We start from the raw sequence: 25,496 nt of genomic DNA on the forward strand, positions 1-25,496 counted from the left end.
TCTTATAGAGCCACCAGTGACTAAGTAGGGGAGCTGCTGGGAATGGGATCAAGACCTTCTCACAGTTATTTCCCTCTGTATCCTGGGGCCTCCATGGAGCACAAGAGGTTTTCCTGGTTTGTAAATAAAACCAGAACCAGAGACTTATTTTTTCTTTAACTCTCATCATTCACGAGAGGAGGACTGAACATCAGATCACTTAAAAACCCATTAACCAAAAGCCTTTTGCTCAGGCAAGAACAGAATCAGCTTGACCAAAACACTTCTCTGCGCCTGCGTTTGTGAGACAATGACTCCAAATAACACTTGGGGTTTACTCACAAAACAAAACCAGTGTGTTTCTGTTGAGCCAAAGCCTGTTTCAGGATTTCATATGCAGCAGACAAGCTTCAGCCAGTGAGACTGTGCCAGACTGCTGAATTTGCTTAAACTTTTCAGTTTGTCTAAATCAAAAGGGAAAAAAGGCACTTTCAGCAAGGGAATTAAATAGCTGTGCTAATTTACCCCGTGTTCCTTAGGCAGTGTGTTGAAGGGAAGTTTTTGCCCATTTTTTAGTTTTAGTCATGGAGAAGGCAGGAGACAAAGGGAGCTAAATTCAGTTTATCCTGTCATAACTCACCAAACGCAATCTGCTCATCGCTAACAACTGATGTGGTCCCTTTGCAGACTTACAGGATATTTGTCCTATATAGCTTTTCTGGATTTTGCTGCATTTCATAGAAGGAAACTCATATTGTTGTCAAGAAACAAGGTTTAGGGCCATTCCCAGCTCTGTTGGGAAATCATTTCACTGCTACTCCACATTTCATTATCTGTTCTCATCTTGCTGGTTAAAATCTTCTTGCTGGTTATTTCTTCTCTCTGAGACATTATTTTCTCCAGAAGCAGCATTTTCCCAACAAACTGTCAGCATCATTATAATTTTCTATCTTTCCTCCTCACCTGCTGCAGAATATTTGTACTGACAGGTAGGGCTAAGCAGGGATCTCCCAGGACTCTGAATTTGGCCCCCAACTTTCAGGACATGCCATCCATGCCAGAAACTGCCCAAGCATAGTATGAGCTAAGCCCAGCCCTCTCTCCCTCCACTGCTCCTGGAAGCCTGTTACAGAGCCGTGCTGCTCAGGTGGCTGGAAAACATCTTCTAATTTCCTGACTGTGTTTATTAGTGACCAGTTTATATCCATTTGTTCTTGTGCCAAACCTGCCTTTTGCTTTAATAGCTCTTTTCCCTGCTTCGTATTTACTTCCCTGGTGTATTTATAGACAGCAATCATGTTCCCTTCATTTTGCTAGGCTTAACAAGCCAATCTCTTATAGTTCTCTCCCATAAAACAGGCTTCCCAGGTCCTTATTATGCTCCATTCTAGTTGCTTTTCTCTGCACCTGTTCCTGTTTGAGTTCATCTTTTCTGATAAAGTCAAAACAGTTTAAAATCACTGAAATATCCCACTGACTGAAGGACTGGGCTTGATTATTTTTTCCAGCCAGAAGCATTTTAATAGACCTTGATATTATTTTGTAAGGCCTATGAACAAAGGTTATGTATTTCTTGGATATAAGGAGGAAGTTTGGATATAAGGAGGAAGTTCTTTACTGTTAGGGTGGTGAGGCACTGGAATGGGCTGCCCAGGGAGGTTGTGAATGCTCCATCCCTGGTGGTGTTTAAGGCCAGGTTAGGCAAAGCCTTGCGTGACATGGTTTGTGTGATGGCAGGCAGGATGGAACTGGATGACCTTAAGGTCCTTTCCAACCCTAACTATTCTATGATTTTATGATTGTTTTCAATCCAGTTATAATCTAATTAGTACCTGAAGGACCACAATACTTAATAAAATGGTTGCTCTGACTACCCAGGAGATATGTGGCCATGATTGGCATGAAGCAGATGCTTGCTCTGCCTTCAACATTGCTCCATCCAGTGCTGGGGGAGAACCTATTTATTTAACTCCACCAGTTAACCTTTATTTTTTAAGGTTTGCCATATCATCCATCAAACTGGGAGGATTTCTTTTCACAGGTGCAAATGAGCCATCATATGTTTGCCAGCTTGGAAAACAGTTAGAAAATTAGGGGCTGGAATTGGGAGACAGAAGAAATCACAGTCTCACAGCCCTTGCTGGGATGCAGCTATCCTGCAAGAAGCAGAGATGAGTTTTCTTCCATCACAGGTTTTGTGCTGGTTTCTGAGATCCTTGTCAGCAAAAGTCAGCAGCTCTAAAGCTGAGCCCATCCCATAATGAAACAGTTATCCCAGCCTTAAAGGCAGGATTAGCTACCCAAAGTGAAGCAGAGAGCCCCTCTGCACTTTTTAACACCTCATGAAGAGATCTGGCTGCCAACAAAAGGAAAGTCCTAATGTGTAAAAAATGCATAATAATAAGGACTTTGGCTGAGTGGAATTCCATCACGGATCAGATGAAATTGCCTTGTGCAACTTGCTGAGGGCTTCAAGCTATGCTAAATGACCTTTGTACCATGTAAAATGGGCACTACTGCAGGATGCAGGGAGAACCAGGGGCTGGGCTGCTCTTTTCTTTCCCCCCCCTATGGAGTTCAAGCTTGTCAAGAATACAACAAAAACCAGAGGGAGAAAGAAGGGGAAGAAATGTCCCACTGAATTTTGTCCCAGGAGAAAGAACATCTGTGTTCACATCTGTGAAGGGTCCAGGGGGGTACACAGCAAATGTAGGATGCTACTGTCAGGTCCTGGGTAGCCAAGGATATGTGCAATGCCCCATGCAAGAGTTAAAATCCAACCTGTGCTGAATATTTAAGGCTACAGCTGAAAACCACCCTGCCTTTGCCCTCTTTTCCTGCCTGAGGCTGCCCACTTTACACTTGTGAAGGGGCAGTGATTCTCAGAGGGTTTGGGGCTGAGGTTTCCATGGGTGCACTCTAAAAATTAAGCCCTTGCTGCCTCCAAATGATGATAAATCCATGACTGACTATCTGTTGGTGTGTCCAAGGGCTGTTGGGTGACCAGGCAGAGTCATGTCCCTGTCCACGTGGGACTGATCATGACCCAAGGCAGTTCATGGGTGCCTGCACGATCTGGGAGGAGCTTTTCTTTCTCCTTTTTCCCTATGGTTTCCTCACCTGCCTTACAGACACCTGAGCTGACAAGAGCTATAAAGGCAGACAAGGACATAAGAGCTGATCCTCCTGGAGGAGTTAAACACTTCTAGGGTAAGAATTAGCTTGGATCACACACTCTGGGTTTCTCTTAGCACCAGATCTGGGACCAGGAATCAGTCTTCCCTGGCTCAGCCTGGCAGGAGATGCTGGGCTCTTTTCTTCTGTTTGCAGTAAGGGCTGTGACCCTTTCTGTAGAGTCAATAGGGAATTTTACTTGACCATTTTTTCCCTATGTTATAACAGAAGATAACCTTGAGATTTCCTGCACCTTACAATACAGTTTTGAGTCTTTGACTTTAATTATGAAGTTTGTTATAGGGAGCAGGGCAACATTTTTTTCCAATGGAGGGGAAGACATGTGGAAGAGCTATTTGGTGGCTTTGGGACTGGACATGGGCTGCCGGTGATGGAGGAGGACTGAGCTCAGCATCAACATGCTTACTATCAGTTCTGCCTCCATCCTGCTTACTCCACTAAGGACTGGGACCAATGTGCTAGGAGCTGTACAAACACAATTCAAAAGCTTATACCTGCCCACCCAGAAATATTGCACAGAATGCCCCTAACAAGGCAACAGCACAGGGTTCTTCCTCAATAAGAGAAAAAAGGCAATGGACACCCAAAATTGATGAGAAGAATCCAAGATATCTCTACAGACATACTGTGCATGTCCACAGAAGCAGGATATGCTCATCTGTTATTACACACCCACTGGCTTTGTGTTTTATCTGAATGTGCATCAAGTTTCAAACTTCCCAAGAGCTCACCATTCAAACCACAGTCAGGTTTCAAAATAAGTGGCTTTCACCAGAAAACACCACGTTAGCATCTCCTAAAAGTTTATCCAGGGGGGTGTGAAAGGGTTTTGACAGAAACAAGCCAACTGCAGGCACAAGCACCCAAAAATCAGCCCTTGAGTTGTTGTCAAGACTTGTATTTCTGGTGTTGCCTTCGTCTCCCACATAATCCCATACTGCCCCACACATACACACCCATGTATCCTGAAGGGTGAACAAGCCTGAACAGGCAGAGATGAGCATCTGCTCAATGGCATTAGATACCTAAATTGCTTCAGTCTCCTGCCGGCTCTCCATGCTGCTTTGCAGGTCTTTCAATAAGGATGTCCCAAATAGAGACACAAAGCCCACAGAGCACATGGTATTCCTGAAGGTCAAACGGCACAAGGAAAACGGAGCCAGAGAGGAGAAATGGAGCTGGAGTCCTGCATTCTTTTTCTACCCACTCCAGTGTCATTTTGCATGACTTGAAGCTGTTTATTCTAACTCCAAGTCTTGTTTCACCTATCTGTGGAATTCATACCGACCTGCCAGGAATTTCTCAAATTAATGAGTTAATTTGGTCTGGGAGCACTGGAAGAGCTGCTATCGAAAAGCAAAGGGGATTTTTTTTATAATATTATTATTACTATTATTTTGGGGTTTTTTTTTAACATTATTGTTATTATTATTGTTAAACATTTTTCCTCCCCCACCTTCTCCCACTGCTCGTGGCCAGAAGGTAACTGCACCTTCTGAGAGCATTACAGAGTGAGTGCTTCCACACATCTCCCTTGAACTTTTCTCCTGAAGGGCTGGTATCATGCTGTCAGAGACCTGATCCATCTGGAGATAACAGGAGTAATTTATCCTTTGTGGCAGCTCATCTTCTTGCCCAGACGCCCTCAGTGTTGAAGCAGGGTGGAGGACAAGAAAGAGAAGTTTCCTTTGATGCCTTCTTTTCTGGTGGTAGCAACAACATTTGACTCTGGTGATGTCCAGTTCATCTTTCTTAGCTGAGATGGCCACTGAATAGACACAGAGAACACAAGCATTGGCCTTGCAGCTCTTCCTCCTGTGCTAGCATCCCTTTTGGATGGGTTTTGCTTTGATACAGAGTTGGATTTCTGGGCAAAGGCTAAGGGGGATGGAGGCCCCCTCTGTCCCATAGGTATGGTGGGTGCCTTACTCAATGTACACCAGGGCAGCTGAGCAAGGTCTCCCCAGCTCCCTGGTCCTGAACATCCCTTAGACCTCTTAGAAAGGACCATTCCCAAGGGATAATAATGGACATGCAGGCCTGTTATGCATTGTCGTGTCAGCACACTGCAGGCATCACACTGTGCCCACAGAACAGGGTTAATGGTGCTCTTCCAGACCACAGGACTCCATGGACATAGCACGTTTATCCACAAGCACGTTGTAGGGCAACGCTCCACGGTGCCTTCCCCCCATACCGACCAGTCTCCACACAGCAACCCCTTTCTTCTTCAGTTCAAAGTGCTCTGGCACTTCATCTGGAAAATTCTTTAAATCTACATTACCTCTGCCTTATTTAATCTTTTCGGGAGCGCTGACATCCAGTGCATGAAAAAGAGATTTTAAGCTGAAAGAAAAGCTGCCTCTGATCGCTTCTTGGGGCTAAGTTACAAACTGAATTGGAAACTGAAAGGTGAAAAGAATATGTTACCTTTTAAGTGTCACATTCTCCTCTGCAAAAATGCCTTTTAACTGAGCTGTTACAGAAGGAATAGAAATAGTATCAAGCCACAGCCTTAGATTTTTCATTGTGTTTCGAATGCTCCTAAGCAGGTGCCTTTGGTGTCTGGCTTTGTTCTTGCACAGATGGGGGCCACCAGGCACATACTTGGAATTTGGGAATCCCTCAGACTGGGGAAGTTTTATATCTCTGTGGGGAAGCACTGAACTGCAAGTGCCCAGTGCTTACAACATCTCATAGCACAAAACCAGATTCACCCTCAGCATCAGCAGCATTACAACAGCCCTGAGCACACTGCAAACATCAGAAAGAGAAGCTGTAGGCACCACCAATGCAGCTGAGCATCAAACTTCTCTGTTTATTATACAAGTAAATTGCAAACCACAATGGCACTTGGAGCTTACCTGGTTTTAGTTTGAGGTGCTGCAGTTGGATCTGAGTTGAAGGATGTGCAGCAACTTATCGTACAAACATTTTCTCCATGCCGCAGGACCCAGGGCAGACAAAACACTCAGGTGATCCTGGCTGGATCCCCATCAAAACCATGTTAGGACACAATCAGCAGGACACAGCCTTAGGACACATGTCTCCAGGAGGCACAGCTGCCTCCAGCCAATTACTGATCAAAACCATAGCCCCAAAGTGCCCTCCTGCATCAAAACATCTGTTTACCTATGGTGGAAAAGGTATCACCTACCCCTCTGCCATTCCCAACCAAACTGTTCATCCACTTGTCCTGGTGGATGTAGGTTTTATAGGTGCCAGTGACAGAAAGATGGGCAAAAGTGCTGGGACAGGACAGAGAGATGCAGGAACCTGCAGTGCAGGTCAAAAGCAGATGGAGGGTGAGGAAAGGCTGGCTGGAAGCACCTCTCCAGGGCTATTTCTTCTCTATGTATCTCCCAAATGCCATCATCTTCAACTTCTGCACCTATGGAATGGCTGTCTCCTGGGACACTTACATGTGTCATACACTTACATGTCCCCATCCTGACAAACTTCTGTATCTGTCCCCATTCCCTTTTTTCTCCCCAGGACACTGACCTGGGCTGAGACCCATTGTTTTTCATAGAACCTAACTTCAGTAGGAGTTTTGCCCAGTTAAGAGAAAGAAAGCCATACTTGCCCTATAGAAACTATTGTCGCTGTTGTTTGTGAGCAAACAGACTGTAGGACACTTATAAGAGCAGTGTAACAGAAAAAAATGCTCTTTATGTATCAGACAGGCTGAGAAATGCTGATTAAAATGTCTCCTGTCATGATCAAATGGCAAATACGAAGAAATATTTTCTTATTGTTACGGAGCTTTCATAGCAGCCTTGGCCAGAAACCCTTTGATATTGTACAGTACCAAGTAATGTGAATGCTCTTTACAGAAACAAGCACAAGCTTTTGTTGCAGGAGATCTTAGCTCAATCCTTCCCTCTGACAGTGACTTGATTTAAGAGGTACCACTGTGGTTCAAATAAGTTGCTTATGCATGGGCATCTGATGCTGTTGGACATGGCCTTCAGTGTCCCTCCAGCATCAATACGGACAGAAGTGGGCCAAACCCTTCTGTCTGGTGGTGTCTGAGAGGCAATGGATAACCAGATCAATGCAGTCAGATTAAACTCTTAATCTCCTGTGCATCAAGTTGCAGTCTACAAAACTTGAAACACTTTTTCCTCCTTGTTTTATAAAACTCCCTGCAAGATCTGCAGATGGGATCTACACCAGGGCTCCCTTAAGCAGATACCATTCTGTCCTATAATACACATACTAAAAGTATCTTAAAGGATAGCTGTTTCCTGTTGCACTGATCAAAGATTTATTGGTCTCTCTCTGGAGGCTGGTGCATTTCCCATGTGTGCACCTCCTCTGCATGCTGTGAGCCTACCGAGTACCAAAACAAAATACAAACAATCAGGAGCAAATTGCTTTTTATTTATGCAACAAAGCTAATAGGCATGGAGTGCAGAGGCAGAGGAAGCTGCATCTCCAGCAGCTGAAGACCTCCCAGTGAGCATTGGGTGGAGCCTGGCCTGCCCTCAGCTCCTTGGGGCTTCATCCCCTTCTAGTAGTCCCAGGTAAAGTGCATGAATCCAGTTAGCAGAAGGAAAAAGGGAGAAGCACCGCTTGTGTTTACACCAGAGTGCTGTGGCTTGCACCCTATTAGCTTATGAGTTACAACAAGTGATGGATGCATGGGTGAAAACTCAGGAGCAAACACCCCTCCTGAGCAGATCCAGATTGCTAGGAGCTAGAAATGCATCTGGTACCAAACCAGCATGGCTTGGCTATAGCAGGGACTATAAGGAAAGGCTGTATGTGAGCAGCTCCATCAGAGCAGCCCCAGGACAGGCTCTGGTGCAGACAGCTCTGGCTCACTGGTCCTCCCAGCCTCATCCTGGAGCAGAAGTGGAGAGCAAGTCCACACCAGCCCCAGAATGATTCCCCCACAGCAGCTGTGTGGGGATGTAAGCAAGGGGAGCTTGGACTACTGCTGCTTGCCATGCTTTCCATCTAGCCTCTTGTGTAGGGAGGACAAGCACAGGAAGTCCTGCTTACTTCTGGACAGAGTGCTGGGTGGCGGCAGATCAAGACCAAGATATCAGCAGCACAAAACATGGAGGCAAAGTAGGGAGGTGAACATTGATCCCTTGGGGCAATTTGCCCCCCTGGCAGAAGACATTCCTTCTCCTCTATAGCAAAGCACTCCAACCAAATACCCATTTCTCCAGGGTTTATGCACACCTGAGTTTGCCATCGCCTCTCATCACCATCAGTGCCTACCTCTCCGAGGGCACCCCAAATGTGCAGTTCATACCTGGAGCCCTAGGGATGGGCTTGGCTCTGACTCTGGGCAGACAGGTGAGTGCTGCTGGTAGGGCAGCCCTGCGGGGGAATGATTCCCTGATTTATCTCCAGCCAAATCCTCCCTGATGTAAATTGTAGAAGCTGTCTTGGCAGTGAGCCCCATCCCCTTATATAAGCTGAAATATTGCCCTTTGAGATTTATCCATTACTGCCAGACCGCTGAGCTGTTTGTCTCCAGCAAGGGCCCCAGAAGAGGAGAGGATGGTTGTGTTCGTACCATTTTTGTCTGTTAGATAAATATTATTACGTATTCTCCCCTGCGTCAGAGAGCCCAGCACTGCTTGGATGGAGATACCTCTGCTCTGTTGTGCTGAGACACTGGCTCAAATACTAGGGATTTAATTTGACCCTGTAAACCTCTTTCACAGCTAAATGTTAGATCTTGGGCAGCAGGGGGGTAGAACATCTTTGGGGAGACTGAAATCTATACACACAGAGAAAAGGATTTCTTAAGAAAAATTGAAAGCAGCAAATCACTGTGCATCTGGGAAATGGGTTTTCAGTGAACTGTAATCCCATATCCCTTCTGTGCTTCCTCTCCACCTTCCCACCCACAGATACTCACGCACACACACCAGCACCTTTGAAACCCTCTAGAGCCAAACCCAGACCATGCTCTGCCGTGCACAACCAGCATCTCTCCAGTCATTTGTGCCCCTGTTTGCTGGAGGGATCTGCCCCCATCCCCATGCTCCCACAGTGATTAGATGATCCAGAGCTATGTGTTTAAATGTTGGTGAGATGACAAGCCTGGCAGAGGAAAGCGGCTATTCCCTCTGCAGAGCTCTGATAAGGCCAAGGATCTGGTTAATAGACTGGGAGGAGCTGATGAGGTCTGCTGAGTTACATAGCTGCAAGATTGCAGAAGAGAGAAGAACTGGTGCCCAAGCAGTGTAAACCCACAGATGGAGACAGGTAACCTGAAAATACCAGCTGAGACATTGCTTTCCTCATCTGATTTCACTTGAACTGCCACTTGAACCTAAAGCTTGAAGTGTTTCCTTGAACTGAAGTTTAACAAGTGCCCTGTGGCTGTTATCATTCCTGAATCCACTCTCAGGCATTGGCATGACAGGAACTGTTGTAGAGAGGCTCTTGGGTGGGATCTTATGGCAGAGCTGGGTCAAGTCTTCCTAACTGGGTGACAATTCACATTCCTGAGTAGTAGCATCAACTGAGAACTGTTGTCCTGGTGGGGACACCTCTTCTCTTTCTGTCCTTGACCTTCCAATCTCTTCTGGAAAGATCCATTTTGGCTCATCCTGCCCAACCCAACGCATTGAGCTTGGCTCCACTGCTGTTCCCTCAGTGCTGAGGAAAAGGCTGCCTCTCTAAGGGGAGCCCAGCTCAGATGTGCTTTTCTCTGCCTACAAGGGTTGGGGGGGAGCAAATCACTGTCTGTCACAGCATGAATCCCTATCCCATTCCCAATGCTTCCTCCATTTGACACCTCTCATTTCAGTCCTTTTTGCCACCTGGCTTGAGGGAAGAGCCTCACCTGAACCAAAAACCAAAGCAAAACTGGGGTTCAAAGCATGAGATCCTGCACTAGGTAAACCCCAATTTACAGTAACAGAGCCCCCCATCCCCTTCAGTGTGTTTCTCAAGGGCTGGGGACCATTGTTAGAGAACAATGCAGCATTTTTATAAAAGAGGAGAGCACAGTTAATAAGTTCACTGAGAAAAACACAGCCTTTTAATATCTCTCTTTGTGACTCATAGTGTGAGAGCCAGCTGTTACTACTGGAGTGAAATTCCTTGCTGATTAGTCTTTTAAAGGGCTTCCCAGATAATTAAATAATGATTTCTCTCCCCATTCATTCTAAGTGACAGGAGAGCCTGGCAAACCCACTAAGCATGGAAGGGCAGCATGTTTTCCCAAGCCTTATAGGAGCTTAGCTATTCTGTGGCTAATCCGGTGCTCAAACCCAGCCGCAGACCCCTGCATCAAGGGACAGGCTGTCCCACTCCATGATGCTCCAGGGGTGACTTGGGTTTTGCTGCCTGAAACACACAAACAAGGCTTTAGGCCAGGGTTTTCAAATATGACAGGAAGGATGGCCTTACCTCTGTGGACTTTATTTGTATTTATAAGGCTTTTTACCTGAGCTTCCAAAGAAACTAAGTTTGTCCTGAGGTTTGGATGAGCTGAGCAACACCAATTAATGGCTCTCTGTCCTTCCTGAGCTGTGTTCAGGGCCACAGCTAGAAAGAACAAGTGATATGGGGGCCATTTGGGGGTATTTCTGGGATAATCTGGTCTTCAGCACATCTGATGTTTCCACCACATTTCCAAGTCATGGCGTGATTCACAGTGATTTGCTCAGGCAAGCATTTCAACCATGTTATTTTGTGGCCTCTCTGGGTACATCTCTGTGGTCTGATGGAAATAATCTCTATTATTTCCACCAAAGTATAAAAGGTGAAGGACAACCTGTGTATTCACTAGGTGTAACACTGTGGTATAGCCAATCAATGAAGGATTCATTGTGGCCAGGTTGGATGAAGCCTTGGGTGATATGGTTTAGTGTGAAGTGTCCCTGCCCATGGCAGGGGGGTTGGAACTGGATGATCTTAAGGTCCTTTCCAACCCTAACTATTCTATGATTCTATGATTCAGGAGCAGAGTAACTGCATCCTCACCTAGCTTCACTTGTTTGTGTTTTAGATATGATTCTTATCTCATACCTTACTAAATCAGAAGGAAATTTCAGGACTCAAGAACCTCTGAAAAAAATAAGGTCAGAAATTTGTTATTTTCACCACCAACATTAAAAAAGGATTCACACATATTTTACCAAAGAACAAGACTGGTTTGTAGCTTCATTTATAGTGAAACATTTTTCCAGGGAACAGATGCTTTTATTTAATTGAAGACCAATCAGAAATATCATCTGAGACAGAAAAACATTGACCAGCCATATAAATATGTGAAAATGAGCTTGCGAGGTTTACCCATTCCTAATTGAGAATCTGTTTCCATGGTTAATTGCGAATCTGTTTAGGGGCAAAGCAGGGGTAGGGTAGATAGAAGGGAGAAAAATATTTAAGAAGCAAGTGGTTTATCAGCAACATACTGTAATGAGAGTCTAGCAAAGAAAACATGGATTCATTTTATTTTTTAACTAAGAGCCATCTGGCCATCTTGGCAAGAAGAAAAGATGCACCATTAGCAAGAGAGTCTTTCTGAAGAAGTTATTCCAACCGAAGTGTAACCCACAAGGCATGTTTGGGCACTTGGAAGTGCTTGGGTTTGTAATGTCTCCCCAATAGCAGCACTGTTTAACCATTGCATCGACAGGTAAACTGAAGTAGAAGGTGGTTAGGTGGCACTGCTGTAGGAGAAAATCAGTCAGTGGTAGAGGTAGAAGTGTTTCTCCTCTCTTTGCTCGGATGCTAAAGGAATCATCCCCAACTGTAGTACAACCTGAAGATGGACTGAACTTTCTGACGGCAGATTTTGGATGAGCTGTCCCCAAACCTGCAGCCATGAAAGCAATGGGCACTGCAAAACTTTCCATGAAAGCCTGGCAAGGGGGAGGATTCTCCTATAGAAAACTTGCATTTAAATAGCATTGAGCACTTAGCCTGACAAAAGGCAGGAAATTCAAAGCAAAGGGTGACACTCTGTCTTCAACTTACATTTTTATGCCTTTTATTCCTTTCTTCCCCACAGTGCAAATCAAGGACAGGGGGTCAAATTGATCCCTTCGGGAAACTCCCTGCATTCAGTGCTGTTCCACCAGAAATGTTTGGTAGCTCAAATAATCAGACTAAACAAGTTTTCTGGGAATAGGAAGTCTAAGTGCATTTCTCTGATTCACAGTGCAGAAGGCTTCCATAGCCAGCCTTGTTACTAAGGGTGCTGTGTTGTCCGGTCCCAAACCCTTGCTCCTGGAGAAAAGGTTAGTGAGAGGAGACAGGAAGAAACGAGGATGCTTTGTAAACCGATAATGTTCCCTTTGATCTGAGAGGAGTGAAGGAAGGCAGAACCTTTTTCAGATAAACCATGGAAAGAGAGCAGTCCAGGGCATGAAGGCTGAGCTTCTGCAGAGGCTGGAAGAAAGAGGGATGGCTTGCTAAAAGATAAAAGCTTCAAAACGCCAAAGCTGGGCTTCTTGGGCAGGAGATCTCTACTGTCATCTTTAATTCAACAAGGTATATTTTTTACATACGTTCAAAACATTACAAGAAAATGCTAAAAAAAAAAAACCCAAACAGGAAAACTAACCTGAATTCAAGGAGTCTTAAATACTGGGAAGAAGTTCAAACTTAAAGTCAAAATGCTACCACCCCCTAATTCCTTTTTATTAGCTGTGTCCTTGTAAAAACCCAAAACCAAATCTTTTAAGCATCACTACATCATTTGCCACATGAAAGGTCCCTGTTGATCTGCCTCTGTGGTTTCTAAGACCTCTCAGAGTGGGAGCACAATGGAGGACTCTCCTGCCCATCTCACCAGAGAAGTTTTGGATGCTCTTGCCCTCAGCTCCCTGTCCATGCAGCAAAGCCCTGACTCCTGTGAGCTGAAGGGGAGGGAATGTGTGAGCACTCATTAGCCTGCTCCTGTGCAAAGGCAGCCTCAGGCCACCTTCCCTGATGGATCAGGAGAGAACCAAACCTTGCTGGCAGGTTTACTGGGTAAGAGAACCAGCAGTAGATGCAGTAGTCAACAACTGGCAGTAAGGCTGGCTTTTAAACTCTTTGCTGTTTGCAGATGCCCTTAGCATCCTCTGTGGGCAGGCTTAAAAACCAGGTGAGGTGAGCCATTATTTTACTTGAAATAAAAGGCTTGAAATGGGACAACTGGTATCCCCCCCACGGCCTTCAGCACGCACAGGAGCCTCCTTCTTCAGGGAGCTGAGCCAGGAATCACAGGGCAGATGTTGTGGTGTAGAAGTGGGGTAAAAGCAGGGGTCATAAGATTAAATACATGCAGCACATTAGGGACAAATTTAGGAACTTTGAGAAAGAGAGAGGCCACGGTTGCAATGCCTCTTCATTCCCCACACTAATAAGGAAAACTGAGATAGCTGCAAACTGTCCCAGGCTGTGATCAGCCGGCACCCTGAATAACACTACAGAAGGATGGATTTAGCAATAGTAGTTTTGCTGCCTTAAGTGCTATGCAAGCTGAGGGTGTAGCACAGCCCTCTGGGCACAGGCTTGGCTCCTGCTCTGAAAGAACCACCATCAGTTAACCGAAGGGGCTTTCAACCCTCCAAAGGATGCCTTGCTTTTTTGAAGAGACACTCCGGGTGAATAATTATCCTAGGTTGAATCTCAGCTTTGCCCATCCTGATGGTCCCTTTTTAACTGCACCGGGCAGGCAGCAGCCGTGTCACAATGAAGCTGTTCATGGTTTCAGGGGGAGCTGCACTTCCAGATAACTCCCCTTCTGTTCACCCACCAAACACAGCCCTGGCGTTGTGGCTGACACTAAAAGACTGATTTTTGGTGCCTTACGAATGCTTGTAGCAATCTCAGCTGGTAACGTATTGATAAAGTAGTGAAATCCCAGATGCAAAGAACAGTTTCTTCTTCTGCCCAGGAATCTGGGGTGGGTTGAGATTTGGTTTTGTCTTTTATTAACTACTAGGAGGGGAAAGATAATAAAATCTTTCTGCCACTCTTAATTAGCAAAAGGGAAAAGCAGTGCAAAAAATCATTAGCAGAGGCAAGTTTCTCTTAATATGAGATTGCAGTCGGCCACCCCAGGCATTCCAAACACATCTGATGGTGCAGGGGCGTTCAAAGTCAGCTACAAAAGCAGAGGAACTCCTCCACATCCAAACGTTACTGCCCTCCTTATATTGCACTATAAAACCGGGGTGTCAAAAAGGCTAGAGATTTTACACTTAGTGTCAGTGTTTTATAGTCATTAGACTAATTATGTTGCTGTTTTTACCACCTTTATTCTACTAATTGGCCTAAAAGCCAAACAGGGACATCATTACTTCACACAAACAAGCAATTATTGGGCTATAAACACACCCTGGTTTGTGTTCCCTGGGTGAGGAGGGAGCTCCTAATGCTCTCTCTGTGGTGTCTGCCACAATAACAGGCATTACAGATGCACTTGACTTTAGCTCTGCTTACAAAGAGGCCTCAAAGCTGCTGATACACGAGAGAAACTGGATATTTGTTACCTCTCTACAAATAGATTAAGGAAAATGGCACAGCTCCAGGTTCAGCCCATGCATTGCTCTTTCAGTGCCAGGGTAGCTTGGCTTCAGTTTTGGTTGGGATTTGTCTTATATTTGCCTTCCTAGAAAGGGACTGCCTGCTGGATGTGGCCAGAATAGTTTCTTTATGAGACACCCATGAGAAATGTTTGATTTCCAAGAAATTGGGTCTCCTTGCATGCTACTGCCTGAAACACAAGCTACAACTTTCCAAGACTTCTCATTGCCTAGAGACCTGCAAAATACATCTGCTTTGTCCAAAAGGGCAGTGTCTTCCCAGGTTACATTCCCTGGAGGCTCCTCACCAGCTATTGCTCTCCCAGCTGGGCTGTTTCAGTAAATGCTTCCAAAAAACAGTGACTGCTCTTCATTCCTCCTTGCATTCCTGGGAAGGCCATATCTGCTGGCTACAGTATTTTGCTCTGGGGCTTGATGCACTACATGCATGTAAGCACTGCTTGTGTTTGAAATTAGACTTATTGCAGAGCAAATGTTTAGAAGAGCTGGGTTATGTGTCAGCTGGTGGCAGAATTGGGGTCTTCATCACCCACAGCAAGGCTTTTGGTACTGTAACTCCTCAGAAACCCTATCACACCTACCTCCAGTGGCCGCATGTGCAAGGGATGCTTTGGAAAGGTATGAAAAAAACAAATGTGAAGTCTCCCTGAGTATTACCACACTGGCAATATCAGTGGTCTAATATCAATAGCATGGTCTAATACTTCATTTTATTTTAGCACCAGGGAGACAGCTCCCCTTCAGATGAGCTTACAGACTTGAATTCCTCTTCGAGGAGACCAAATGTTGACCATTCATTGTCTTACAGGGGCCACAGGGATTTTCTGTAAGCACCGGGATATCAGGGAAAGATTAGGGCAGTTTGAAAAGCAAAGTTTTATCTCAGGCAAAGCAAGGAATGACCTTGCACCTCCCAAAATTCCCTCCCTGGTTTTCCCAGGGTGTGTTAGTCCTCAACTGAACAGTAAATTGAAATGCAGCGTTGTTATGAACCCTTAAACAGTAGATGTGCCTCCTACGAAGGATATCTGCTTTTAAATGTTGGTTAAAACACTTTGTGTGATTAGTCTGAGTTCTGATGCTGAAAACATCTGTGTTTTGCCTAAATAAAGTGCTCGGGACTGAGGTCTTTTTACATTGGTGAAGGGCTTTGAAATCCTTGTGTCCTTACAAGTGTCACTGTTTTTTTAAATGCTCTCCCTGAAGACTTCATCAAGGACCCTCACTTCAAAACTGCTGATATAACAAGGTCCATTAGAGGTAAATTACATATGAAGTAAAAGTCAAATGCTCAGTGTTCTGTAAACGTTTTCTGCAGCCTGACTCTGTCTGCTGCATTTACCCAACACATCAAATCTTTGTCTCTACAGTTTCTTAAGCAAGCCAAGTTTTTGTTTTGTTTATGCTCCATAAATCCATTCAAACCGAGCTAGAATGGTTATTTTGAAGCTATCTCTCAAATGTTTCGAAGGGACTTTTGTAATATCCAACAGAGCTGGCTCCTCTCCTTTGGAAACAAGAAACTGCAGCTTCAGTGAGAAATACTATCTGAACAATGTCTTCCTTAAACAGCTCCCAGAAGCACTGCATTTCCAACTCTAAAGGGAATTTGCATGTGTTTCAGCATCAAAGGTTGATATGACCCTATCACCTAGGGACTGTCATGTTATCTAAGTGCCCGCGTATCAGGAGCACGATAACATTGTGTGGTTCACAGCTGCTGCAGAAACGACATATTTTCTGAATTAACCTAGGCTCGGATTTATATAAACTACCCCTGATAACATCTGCCCAGGGCTCTCCTTTGAAAATGTGCAGGGATCCTGCCCAAGCGGGCGCGCTCCTGCAGCTGGGAGCAGAACAAAAACCAAATCCAAACACCTCACCCCCCTGGAAAAGCCGCGCTTGGTTTCGTGATGCTCACCCCAAGAAGGTAGAACAATGAAGATGTCAAGCGGCTCCTTGGGAGCGAGCCGCTGTGTCTTGTCATGCTTGGACATGAACGGGATAAAAAATGTCTTTATTACCCAGAATGGTAACCTTGAAGTGCACTGGCTGCTTGATCCTATAACTTTCCCATTAGAAGAGAGCACCCGCAATCCTAATGAGGCACAATAAGTAGATTATGAGACTCCTTTTGTTTTGCTAAGCAGCAGCTTTTTCTGGAAGGAGTCTCACAAAGGTGTGCGGGGCCCTGGTGCGTGGGGCCCGGGGACTGATACGCTGATTTGTTCGGTAGGGCTGAGGAGAAGAATTGGAGAAGACAGCACTAATGTGCACTAGAGCCATGGGGGGCGGGTGCCAGGACTGCCTAAATTAGACTCATCAGTATAGAGGCTCTGCCCATTGTATGTGGGCTATAAAGCTGTCAGAGAGGAGCCCGTTTGAATGTTCCCTCATTCCTACCCTGGCGCTTCCTCGCTCTCAGCAGAGAGCTAAGCCCTGGGATCTTTTGTTTGCATGAGAAACCACTGGCATCTTACATTTATAAGGACTTTTAAGGCTCTGCTACGAAAAATAACTTTGTCTCAAAAATACAGGGAGGTTTGTTGTTGGGTATCTTTTAACTGCATGCAAACCAGCCAGTGAGTTTGTGTGCTCCTCTGAGAAGCTATTTTTACAGAGAGATCAGTGGTCATTTAAGATGCAAACGAGAGCTCAGCTTTTTGCCAGGCTGCAATCTTTCCATCTTGCATATTCATTTCGATGTCTGGAGGAGGAGACAGCTCCAGGGGAAAAAAGCAGGGATGGATTCCTGCCTCTGCGAAGGGTCTGGATCTGGTGGAGAGATAAGAGGGAATGACAAGTGGGGTAACCACCTCTGAAGTGGGCTTCTTAGCGATGTTCCCGTAACTATTCCTATGCTGGATGGATGTGAAGAAGGCACTAGGAGTGGTCAAACCCACTTGTAGGCTGAGATGAAGCGTGCAAAATTGCATTCTTGTTTTCTGTTGGTTTTAATTAGGCTGCCCAACCTTGGAGGATTGAGGTTGTGGAGTTGCAGGTCAAATAAGGACCCTGTAGCGTGGCTGTTGTTAAAGGAGAAAGACTGCATAACCAATCAGGAAGTTTCATCACAGCCCACTCAGATGTTAGTTGTCTGCTTGTCATCACTCTGGTTGAACTGGAGATATATGGAGAAGATTCTCTCCTATTCTACTTTGGCCTCTTCATGTGAATCTGGCAACAGACAAAGTATAAATCTTGGGGGGAAAAAAATAAAGTAAAAGTAGCTGGAGTTTTGGGTCCTTGGGAACTCTGCTTTGTGTTACAAATGAAATCCCAGTGTACCTTCAAAGGGACAAGGTTGCTCTGGTCTTCTGACCTACCTGGCCACAAGGACCTGTTGTGCACATTTGTGCAAACCCTCATTTCACCAGCAAAGTACTTGAGTGTCTGAGCACAAGACATATGCATGGATTTTCACAAACTAGAAGGAAACTTTCACGCATTCATTCCTTTTGATAGATCTAGAATAATTTGCTGGAGAGTTTCACTTCCAGTCCTTGCTCTGGAATAGCATTGGAAATATGGCTTTCCTGTGGATTTAGTAGGGATTGAATTTTGTAATCTCCCGGAACCCATGTAAATGTCTACACTGAGCTGGCACAGCAAGAGGGAGAGGACCCTATTTAGTTTGTCACTGCATGCTCCTTGAGTATGTTTACTACCATTTTAATACTGGTATGTACCAGGGCAGATGGACACTGGACAACCAGCTCCTTCCCCAGAATGGCTGACCCAAGGCACCAGTAGCCAGACATGAAGCCACATTTTCATACCTAGCCATTTCCCCCAGCCCAGGAAAGAAGACTCAGTTACATGATCACATCTGTCTACACTTGAATCAACGGCTGGGATCAGCTCAGTCAGCTGAAATAAAGTGCAGCATAAATGTGGTGGAACTGGTTAAAGTTACACCAAAAATGATGCACACAGACAAGAATTTTAGACGACAGATATTTCAAATTGTCTCTGTATTGGCAAAAAAACCCACAAACCAATCCTTTCTTTCAGTTCTTTCTTTCAATTCTTTCTTTCAAACCAATCTGATCCAAGCTGCTAGTAATGCCTTTTGCCAACAATAAGACATGTTACAGGTGTGTCTTTGGGACTTATAGGTCTTACATTCATTTTCTTAATGTAACATTGGTTTAGACCTAAACTGTAATGATTGATTGGAAAAGCATTTCTGGATTCATCTTTTCTGACTGTATCAATGAAGTTTGGAGGTTTTTTCCCAAAGGTTTTCCCTTTGATCCCCCAAATCCCCAGCTGATTTTACTTCCCCCCCCCCCCCCCCCCCCCCCCATCACTGTCCCCTTTTTGCTCTGCATTGACAAAGGGTTTTGGGAGCGGCCTCCTTCCAGTGCTTGGATAAGGACTCTGCTCACAGTCACTGCAAGCCTCTACAACTTGGCAAACATACCACAGAGCATCACAGTACCCTCAACAGTGCTTTTAAAACCTCTCTTTCCACGGAATCCAAAGACAAAAACCATTGCAGCCTGATTTCTGAGAAGCCAGAAGGCCTCTTCAAAGCTGGGATGTGAGATGGATCAGAGTGGAGTACCCAAAATACCAGCATGAGTGAGGGCATCTTCACCACCCTGCTGTCAGGGGTGTACATCCTTTGCAAACCACTCCTGAGAGCCCACCCTGGATGGTGGGAACAGCACCAGTTGTTGGGAAGCAGTTGGGGATGTTGCAGCACTGGCATCATCCAACTTACAAAAAGCAGCCTCAGGCTGCCCGGTCGCACCCTGGATTTCTCCATGGAGCATCCAGGGATGTGCTTAGATAAAAGATATTATTGCAAATAAATCCTGCTTTGCAACCAGTTCTTGGCAGTGTGGGGGCCATTGAAAAAGGGACTGTTAGAAAACAAATCTGAATCTGTATTGTTGGCCAAAGCATTAAACGATTGTCCAAAATAAAGCATAAAACTTGTTAACAAGCAAAGCACACTATCGGATTCAATAGCAACAGAAGCAGGCAAAGAAATATGAAAACCTGCTCCGGGCACTCTGAATGCAGCCCTTATGGACTAAACCAATTTCAAAGATGCAGTTTTATTTTTCTCCCATTTTTTAAAGGACTTTATTTTATTTTTAGCAGCAGTTCTGTTTTTTCACCTTTTTCTGATATTTTTCTGTAAATAATAATTGGCTTCTTTGTGGCAGCATTTCCACATTGGCAGTGGCCTGTAGTGCTTCCTTGGAGGTGGCAAGAAAGAAGGGAGTGATTTGTTTCAATGGGTTATTGTTGAGTGAATGCAAATATCTGCAGCCACTGGAGCAAATAGGAGCAGGGGATTAGGCGCAGGAAGCTGGCTGAGTGGCATAGGCCATCTGTCCTGGTCCTGAGAAAAGAGGAATCTCGTTTGCAGTGTATGTTAATTAGTTAGCTGATTGGCTCAGCTGTCACCTTTGCAGAGTGAAAGCGCACGGGCACAATTAAATTCATGTCTATATATGTTTATCAAAGCGCATGTTTTTAGACGGCCTTGGTTTTTAGGTGTAATTTTGTCTTCCCAGAGACCAAGAGGATTCTTTGCTATTGTGCTCGCCAATGGAAGGGAGGAAAAAAGGAAGAAAGGAAAAAGAAAGAAGAAGAAAGAAAATACCTTAATTAAAACATGATCTGGATTGTTTGCTGAAGCGTCTCTGCCCGAATTCTTTAATGCACTTGAAATTACCCATTTGCATCAATAGGCGTTAGCTGAATTTATTTCCATTCAAATGTATTCCCTTGATGTTTCTACAGAAGGTGGTAGGTTTGGAAATACATGTATGGCAAGTTTGGGCCCCTATGGTGCCCCCATTCAAACACAATGTCAATTTCCTACACTTAAAAGGGACCCGTTAGTTAAAGTAAAACACGCTCTGGTTTGGGGTAGGTTTTGTTTTTGTTTTCATTACACTGACATCTCCAAGGCAGCATCCCCAGTAACTTTCCTTGGGAAGGAGTTGTCTACTTGCAAGCCCCAGGGAGTTATTTCCCATGGTGTCATTTCAATTATATTTGATTTATTTGTTTACTGTCTTCCAGTCCTTGTCAGTGCACAATGGGCCACGTTTCCCCCATCCCCGGGCATACAGGGCCCTGCCTGCAGGGTTTTGGGATGCTGTGGAGCATTGCAGGAGCCATGAACATCTGCCTGGACATTCATACAACTTTAGGAGCTTACAGAGAGAGGGCAGGCGAGAGGAGAGGGCAGGTCAGGGGCGAGGGACCCTCCCTGGCTGGGGACACCGACATTGACCTTCACACAGAGACATGAAAGAGCTGCAGAGGCTCCCGGTCCCAGGCTGGAGGAGCAGCCAGGGAGCTGCTGTTGGGCAGCAATTGAAGACGTTTGTCCCTACTGGCCTCAGAGGAGAAACCTGTCACTCAGCCCACTTGGCTCAGGCAAGTCCTGAGGAGAGGAGCTGCCTCCAAAAGCTCCAGCCTGGTGCCATCCGTCTGCATTCACAGCCCCAGCTCCCTGGAGATAAACCTGTCCTGTCCTTTCCATCCTCTGGCTGCAAAACCAGCCAAGGGCCATGTCTTCATGCTCCTGGGGAGATGCTGTGCCTCTCAGTTGCTTGTGTCTCCCTGCAGGGACTCCCCAGAAACCAACAAGTTGATTCACATGGCAGGGAGGGAAAATAAAATGCCAGGGACTCCCTTTATTGCAGAAAAACCCTCAAGTGCAAATGCATTCCAAGCTCTGGTGACCAGAAACAGAAGAAGAAATGTTTATAGCCAATAATTGCAGCTCCTAGTTGTGAGCCATGTAAAAGAAATATGCATCCCTGCTAAAGGCTCGCATCCTGCTTCCACCTGATGGGTTGGTTTAAAACCTAGCATGTCTGAATACTCATCTCTGCAGATTGATAAAACATGTAGCAACCTCTAGGAAAATGCAGGTAATACCTACAGGGCTCCTTCCTTCCTTCCTTCCTTCACTTTCTTCCATACTTCTTCCATTTTTTCTTCTTTTCATCCTTTCTTCCATCCTTTCTTTCCTTTCGTCCTTTCTTTCCTTCTTTCCACCTGCCGTCCTTCCTCTCTTTTCACCTTTCCTTCCTCTCTTTTTGTCTTTTCTCCTGGTATTTTTTGATGTAAACCTCCAGCTCTGTAGTTCCTCTGTCCCACTGGAAATGTAAAAACTACGTTGGGTGAAACCACTCTCAGAGGTGCTCAATCCCACCAGGAGAGACGCCTAAGCACTGTCACCAGTACAACCCTTGATGGGTAACATGGGCTGTCTTGGAAGTATGTTCAGCCCCTGGCAGAGTAAATTAAACACACACACATATCTAGCCACATTACTCCTCTACATGATTCATGGGTCCTGTCCAACTATGATATTTTGTAATACCTTTCATTGGCATCACACCCTCATGGGTTGTGTGTGTAAATGTGTGTCTTCTTCCTTTTCAAGACAAAGCACTACATCAGCTATATTTATAGAGGATCAGCAGATGGCCAGCAAGCTGTGAAAAAAAATTATATTTGTCAGGCTTATAAATCTGTAAAGGGAATTTAAGCACAGCTCCATAGCACGTGATGCAATTAATTCCTAGAATGGTGTTTTGATTCTGCAAAATCATCCCAGGCCTTCAGTGCACAGAGGGTGCAAAAGAGTTGCATGGTGCCGTCATGATCTCAGTGCTTTTGGGGTGTCCTCATAGCCCACGAGGTAGGCACAGCACTGCTGGCCTCATGAAATAGAGGGAGAACTGGGCTGCTCAAGCCTGTGCTGAGGATCCTGCAGCAAAGAGAGGAGCTGAAGGGAACCTACAGGATGCTGGAGAGGGATGCTTCATTGGTGACTGTAATGATAGGAAAAGAGATAATGGGCTCAAACTGAACCAGGAGAAGCTCAGGTTAGATATAAGGAATAAATTCTTTGCTGTGAGGGTGCTGAGGCACTGGAATGGGTTGCCCAGGGAGATTGTGAATGCTCCATCCCTGGCGGTGTTCAAGGCCAGGTTGGACAGAGCCTTGAGTGAGATGGTTTAGTGTGAGGTGTCCCTGCCCACGGCAGGGGGATTGGAACTGAATGATCTTAAGGTTCCTTCCAACCCAAACCATTCTGTGAAATGAACATGGGCCAGAATTTGGATTCAGGGTGAGACAGGAGACATGGGATGAACACAACCCTTTCCATGCACCCTATCCCAGGTGCTCACAGCTGGAGCAGTGTTTTCATGCTGGCTCTATGGTATTTCATGCTCTGTCCCTTCTGGATATTAGTCAATATCCCATGCCTTTGCAGGGGCTTCTGGGAAGCTTGTGAGAAGCCCCAGTGCGACAATAAAGAGAAAAGCTGGTGAGGCTCAGGAGGGCAGAGACAATCTATGACTGTGGTCCATCAGAAGGAAAAGGTTGGAGCCCTGTAGAAGCTAGCAGATATGTTCCCAGCATGGTCCTAGAATGGCATAACTAAGGCAAGATCAGAGTTACTCTCTTTTTCTTCAATTAGTTGCAAAATATATCCAGAAATTTGTGTCACAGCACTACAACATCTAGTTCTCTCATTTTCTAGCTAACCAATAATCAGTTTTACTCCCCTTCACTGCTTGGGACATAGGGCCTGACTAAGCAGGGTTTTAAAATGCGTATAATGTATTAGCAACGAGTGCAAAACTCCTAGTTAAGACAGGTAAAACCTATGCATTAACATCAGCCAATGAGAACAACCCCTGGGAGTTCCCCCTCAGTAACACAGCAGGTGTGAAAATGTAACTTGTCCCCTTTATGGGAAGCTTTGGGATGCATTAGCTGAGATGTTTTAAAAATACACTTTTCCTTCTAATTTAAACCAGCTTTTTGCATCGAGTTGCTTTGGAGTTTTTATGGGCAAAGGGTCCAAGATGCTGTTTTATAGAGGGATTTAATTCACAGCAGAGCATGGGATGATGAATCTGATCAGCCATTGGAGGTGGGAGAGCACCACTGTGCTGGGGAGATGCACTGTGTCAGCACACACTGAGCAATCCCTCCTCACAATTACCTTTCCACTGAGGAGGAACAGTAAGTGCACGTACAAAAAGTCCTCCATGGTCATTACTCTTAATTACACCATTACTTGACTCAGGACTACCACAAAATTATCCTGATTTGCCACTGCCTTATGTAGGCTTTTATACGGGCACAAATTGAGTGCTAAGTGGGTGCAAATCAATACCAACTCCTGAGCAGAGATTTCTGATGAGGCAGTGTTTTACATTCAACTTCTGTATAGCAGTAGAAGATACCACACACAACAGTGGAAAATCAGCTCCTCCCTCCCTCTAAGATAGGGAGCAGCACCCACTTGCCAGAAAATTCCCAGCAGTGAACCTTCTATTCCCACACACGATTTTCCTTTCAAGTCCATTCTACTTCACTTTTATGATCCCCAGCCCTCACATTTCCAAGTGTAAATGACAGCTCTGCATCTCCCAGGTCGTTTGTCTCCCTCAGGGATCAGCAATACTCCATGTTTCATTTAAAAGCTGTCTTGTAACAGCCAGAGTTTTCCTCTGAACCCTCTCCCCACCCCTTGGAAACAGCCTTCCCCAAAACCTAGCAAGAATCAAAGCTGAACTGTCCAGGAAACCCTATTACCTAAAAAGAAACAGAGAAGTTATTTTGGAAGACAACTGTGAGGGCATTGATATCCAAAGCTATCATAATATCTGACTCTCAGAAAATAGGAATGTCCATTCCTTGGGTCAACTGGGATGATATTAAATGGGAAGAGGGAAAGAAAACACTTCTTGTCTTTTGGAAGAGGGACTCGGGGCTGCAGCAGCGCTCCTCAGCCAAGAGTGCAGGCAACACAGAAATCAAAAGCTGAGCTTTAAGTGCTTCCAGTCACCAGCCTTTCATCTGCAGCTCTGCAAGCGTTTAGAGATGAAAGTCCTGGAGTTTCACTGGGAGTGACAAAAAACTTTCCTTAGGACCTCACTTGATAGTGTGGCCGTCTGCTGAATGGACTTATATTTGGGGTTTGTGCCCTTTCCCTTTCTTTTTCTCCCATCCCTAGGACTTAAATTATACAAATTGGACCAAATGCAGAGGCAGAACAGCTGCACGGGTCTGCCCCATCAGCTGAAGGCTGCAATCCCAGCCCCTTCAACTGGATATGTACAGGTAGAGTGGTCTTGTCCCCCCCAAGAAGAGGGGTTTGGATGTAGTCTTCACCCTCCACTACATGTCTACAGAGCCATGTGGCTGTCTCCAGGAAAGCAGCCAGAGAAGGAGGTGACCAGACGTGGCTGCTGTGGAAAGCATTGGGTATATGCAACTATTCAGCAAATTCTTGCTAGTCACGGTTCTGTTCTCAGAAATCAGGATCATTCAGCATATGCTTCACAAACAGAGGGGAAAAAAAGACAGGAGGGGGATAAATCCATGGGATAATTTATTCACGATGAATAATTCAACCAACAGAAGTGACTACTCCAAAGATTAGGTCAAAAGTTGAGCTCTTGAATAAATGAATTGCCCTTTCACAAATCTAAAAAGCAGAAATCTCAATATTTATCATTTGCCAACACACAAATATTCCAGAACAACATTTTCTAATGAAGTGGGGAGGGGTGTTAATAATAAATTCTATTGATAACAGGAGTTAGAAAACCAAATAATAACTGACTGGAACATGTTTATATATGAAAAGCGACTTTTCAAACAAACTGTCAACAGTGGGCTGCATTATAAGACTATTAGGAAATAGGAACTTTGTAAATAACTTGCCTATCCCAGCAACTAGTGAACCTACTGACAGTAAATAAGCATTACCCTGGAGCATGAACCAAGCTG

At 45.1% G+C, this 25,496-nt stretch overlaps 1 long non-coding RNA gene across 1 annotated transcript in view; it reads left to right on the forward strand.

Annotated features, from left to right (window-relative positions):
- LOC117436541 (uncharacterized) overlaps window positions 1-20,343 on the forward strand; it is a 61,546-nt gene extending 41,203 nt beyond the window's left edge. The window contains exon 3 of the long non-coding RNA XR_004549877.1: window positions 20,234-20,343. This is a non-coding gene — a long non-coding RNA (uncharacterized lncRNA). The remainder of the gene's footprint in view (window positions 1-20,233) is intronic.
- The last annotated feature ends 5,153 nt before the right edge of the window (window positions 20,344-25,496 follow it).

The sequence above is a fragment of the Melopsittacus undulatus genome, chromosome 7 (assembly GCF_012275295.1).
Source record: "Melopsittacus undulatus isolate bMelUnd1 chromosome 7, bMelUnd1.mat.Z, whole genome shotgun sequence".
Classification (NCBI taxonomy): Eukaryota; Metazoa; Chordata; class Aves; order Psittaciformes; family Psittaculidae; genus Melopsittacus; species Melopsittacus undulatus.